The sequence below is a fragment of the Echinops telfairi genome, unplaced genomic scaffold (assembly GCF_000313985.2).
Source record: "Echinops telfairi isolate 266 unplaced genomic scaffold, ASM31398v2 ScPeMD7_7407;HRSCAF=8445, whole genome shotgun sequence".
Lineage (NCBI taxonomy): Eukaryota > Metazoa > Chordata > Mammalia > Afrosoricida > Tenrecidae > Echinops > Echinops telfairi.
In genome coordinates, this window is record NW_022111307.1 from 5,216,498 (window position 1) to 5,221,208 (window position 4,711).

At 49.9% G+C, this 4,711-nt stretch overlaps 1 protein-coding gene across 2 annotated transcripts in view; it reads right to left on the reverse strand.

Annotated features, from left to right (window-relative positions):
- ST6GAL1 (ST6 beta-galactoside alpha-2,6-sialyltransferase 1) overlaps positions 1-4,711 on the reverse strand; it is a 120,079-nt gene that overhangs the window by 114,629 nt on the left and 739 nt on the right. The gene's annotated exons all lie outside the window — the stretch shown is intronic.

The window sequence follows — 4,711 nt, forward strand, 5'->3', positions numbered from 1 at the left end:
TCATAGACATAGTAGCTAACACTTACTGAGTGTACTATAAGGGCCCTTTACCTATAATCCATTTAATCCTTAAAATTGCTCTATGTGGTAGGGACTTTACACCCATTTGACAGAGATGGAAATTAAAGCTTCTTGGCCTTAAGCAACACATCCACATCTATGCTGTTGCCCTCAGGTACCACTGAGTGGGTTCCAGCTAGAGTGGCCCCATGTCCAACAGCACGCAACCACTGTCTGGCCCTGCCCCATCCTCACAGTCTTCTGAGGGCTGAGCCCGTCCGTCACTGCAGCCGTGGTGTCAATCGCCTCCAGAAGGTCTTCCTCTTTCCCGAGGCCCTTCTACCCCGCTGAGCATGTCATTCTCCAGGGACTGATCTCTCCTAAGCACATGTCCAAAGGATGCGAGACAAAGTCTCCCAATCCTCGATCCTAAAGAGCATTCTGGCTGTACTTCTTCCAAGGGAGATCTGTTTGCTCTTTTGACAGTCCTTTATAGGGGGCCACTGGTGAGCAAATCCTGAACGGCCTATGCAGTAATTTCTACTGCTTCCACGTAGGTAATCCTTAGCTGCTTTGAGCTTTTTATCATTGGGATTAAGTTTATGAAGAGTCTTGACCATCCCCTTTAAAGTGTCATGGAGTCACTCCCAGTTTTAGGACACAATCTCAGAGAAATGGATTTTGAAGGCTAGCCTGACTCTGGCAGTAATGACTTATGAAATTACCCTAAGATTTTAATGTGGTGAAATTCATTGTTTAATATGCTACTGTCACAAAGTTTGAGAGCCTCGGTGGCACCACAGATTAAGCATTGGCCTGTTAACGAGGTGTTCAAACCCACCAGTCGCTCCTCAGGAGAAGATAAGCGATCTGCTCCCATAATGATTTATCATCTCTGAAATCCTAAGGAGTAACTCTACTTCGTCCAGTGGGGCCAACGATGAGTCAGAATTGACTAGCAGTAAGTTTGGCTGGGGTTTGGGAATAGGCCTGGAGCTGTTTGGTTTGTTTGCTGACTTGCTTGTTATGTATTTGGTTGCAATGTTCTTGTTTTTGCTGAGTGCACAAGGCTACACATCTTTCTAGAAACCCTCGGATATACCTTCCTCCCATAGAATAGTTGGTGCGTTCAAATCACTAACCTTTAGTTTAGCAGTTAGCCACTATGCTACTAGACTTTGTGACAGTTACAATAAGCCTATTAAAAAAGTACATCGATCGGACTAAGTTTACATGCAGACCAAAGTGAAACCATCCATTGTCTCCAACTCAGTTCTTGGTGAGCACGTCACAGATACCAATCTGGGCCATGAATCGCCCATCCAAATGCCCAGGCCTCGACTACTCCAGACAACCCCTGGGAATATCATTCACGGATTATTCCTGGCATTTTTTAATGCAGTCACATCCTTGAATGTGTAGCGAGCCCCCGTCTCTTTTTCAATCTTCTCTCGTGCTATCTGTTCTTGGCTTCCCTGGGAGGAAAAAGGAACCTGAGAGGTCAACATTGAGATAAATCAGCTCTGTTTTCTCTGGACTTCTAGAGCTCCAAATGCATCCAGAGGGGGTGAAGGGGAGCTTCGCACAAAGTTGTAAGCCACTCGGGACACAGAAGGACTCTCTTGTTTTTTGTCCCAGCACACCACAGTCTACACATCAGTGAATAGGAGATAAATCAGAGGAATGGCGTTAGAATGCACTCACTTGCATATTAAAGGGTTAGTTTTGTATTTTGTTTTTCGCTAGGTCTATTTACCTTGGAACCACACACACTTCATCGCTATCCAAATGTTCCACTGACAGTTTGCCTGGCTTCCAGGCCTCTTTGTGACTAAGCAATGTCTCCGATTTGAGCACAGGGGTCATTTTAAGAATGGAGAAGCGGATTCTGACTCATGGCAGCCCCCTGGGTGCAGAGCCGAAGGACTCGGCAAGGCCTTCTTGGCTGCGGTCCCTACAGGTCTTTCTCTCAAGGCACAATTGGGTGGGTTTAACCACAAGTCTTCAGAGTAAGTAGTCAAGCACAAACCACCTACACCTCTCACGGACACAAAACTGGGTTATTCTGGCCTCTCTTTACTACCAGTCTCACTACCTGCAGGTTTATGGTCACACTGCAAGCAGCTCCCTAATTGGGGAAGCAGGAGAGAGGGGAGTATCTAGCTCTGAGCCAGGATAAAGCGAATCATTTAATAAACAATCAAGAGTAACTGATGCTTCAGGTATATCTCAGTATTTCTACCATTGGGATCTATGGCTGTGTTTAATAATCAAACCCAAAATTCCTTAAGGGATTCACTCTATGACTTACACGGCATTGTTATGACAACCATCCTAACGTCAACTCTACTCTGGGGTACCAACAAACAACTCATTTGATGCCATGGTGTTCCTTTTACACATGAAAACGGGCACCTTGCTATGTAGCCTGGGGCATGGCATTTCTCCTCTCTGGACTGGCTTTCCCATGGTGAACATAAACCAGTCTGGCCAGATGATTTCTGAAGTTCCTTCCAGGGTTGGCAACCAGCTGAGAATGCTCCACTCAACCTCCAAGAGCAATCACACGAAAACAAAACACTTGGGAAAACCTCAAGACAGGACCAAGAGCAGCTAGCAGTTGACGGGGGCAGGGCAAACCAAGTTAGCTTGGGAGTAATTGAGTAACTTGGTCTTGCAATGTTTGGGGGTTTGTTTTGTTTCATTTTGTTTTTTGCTTTCCCAACTTATTCTTTGCGAAAAGCAAAAATAAGCAGCTACTTCCATGGGACTCATAAAAAAAATAATAAATTGAATTAAATCAATGAAAACATTGCTTTGTTCTCCCCGGAGTGGTTCAGGAGGAGCCCGCTAAGAGTCACTTTCTTCCCAGCAGGACTGATGTCAACAGCCCATACTTATGCCCAAACAAAGGCCTCCTGGCACAAGAATGAGAGGCAAAACATCTAAGTCTCTCTAGTTGGCCTTACTCCAATTTGAGGGGACAGGCCAGTTCAAGAGAGGGAAAAAAATAACTAGACTTATGAAAGTATAGAGAGTAAGGAATTGCTAAATCTGTCTTTTCTCAACTGAATAAAGAACTCAAAAAAGGGAATACAGAAGGGTGCTGCTCTCACTTTGAATTACTTTCTTTGTTTAATTCTATTCTGCCTAAGGCCACTGTGTTTTAAACCAACCACAGGATGCCCGTTTTGCCTTTCCTGCAGACAGGGAGCTGGGGGACCCAGTCTCAAGTCCTCCAGGCTGCCTCTTACCCAGTTTAAACTTGGGTATGTCGCTGAATTCCTCAAGCCGGTTTTGGACCTGTTAAGTAAGAGCAATCCCTTCTCTATACTTGTATACAGGGTTGGAGGCGCTCCAGTTCTCCCCAGAAACAAATTTATCTCCAGCCACATCAGCCTTCGGGGGAAGCAGCTCAACTGCCCAACAGCTTCACACTCAGGGGAAGTGCCTCCATTCCATTCCGACACACACCACGCACGCACGCACACCACCCCCTGGGCTAGCTGGTGCACCAACGCCATCCTTAAGACGCCAATTCATCCCAAATCGACTTCAAAGCCAATAAGCTCGGAGCTGAGCACCCATGAGCAAGGAAGGGGCAAAATCAAGACGTTCTTCTTTCTGGACCTCCTAGTTTCATTCCAATAAACCCGGGTCAAAGAGGAAATAGTGTGACAGCCACCCAGAACAAGAGGCGTTGCTTGGGAAAACGCATTAACAAGGAAATGGGGGGTGTGGGGTGTGGGGGAGGAGGCAATGACACTTGGAGAGACTTGGCACACCAAGATCCTACCAGTGACCTGCAAATTGGACTGTCCCTCCCCAGGCTGGGTAGGCGCCCCTGGTCTCCCAACAGGGGTAGTTGCAGGGGATGCAAGCCAATGGAGCACAGGACCCAGTTCTTGGGCAGAGGTGGGGGCGTCTGTAAGAAATCTCCGTGAGGTAGAGAAGAGGGGTACTCAGCTTCACCCCCAGAGAGGGTCTTGGTCCAGGTCTAGAGTAGCCTTGTTGCAAGCGGGTTTGTTCTGTTTTGTTTTGTTTTGTTTTGTTTTCCCCATTTGGCGTCCGCTAGTTTGGGCCAGAAGCCCAAAAGGTACCTTTGCAACAGTTCGCCCTTCCCCAGCAAGTGGCGCCTCAGGCACCTCTCCCTGTCCGGAAGCGGAGACAATGGCTGCACACCGCAGGATGCCTCCTAAGGGCGGGGCGGCGGGGCGCCCAGATTCCAGGGCCAGGCACACGTGCATTTGTTATGGTCTGCACCCCCACCCCACCACCCCCACGCCACCCCGCTGCCTCAAGCCCCAGTAAACTCTAACGGTGTGATCGGAGGGGGTACCCCGAGCTCTGCAAGGCCTGACCTCCCCCAGCCTCCTGCGCCTTCCCACCCCCGCCGCCCCCCAGGATTGCCGGGTGCCAAGGGGCAGGCGCACGTGGGTTTGTTGCGGGTCCTCGGACTCCCAGAGCCCAAGAAAGCCCCTAGTCGATCCCCTGGGCCCCGGGCAAAAACGTAGCACCCACAGCCAGCGGGCGGCCCGGCCCCCCAGCAAAAGCGCTTGCAGCCGTGCTGGGGACCCACTCCGGGAGCCCTCGGCGCGCCCCGAGCCCCGCCGCGCAGCCGGCTGCTGCTCCCCTCGCGTCCCTCCTCCCGGGGATGGGGGCGCAGGCCGCTGCCCACCGTACCCACTACTCACACGCCGCGCGGTCGGCC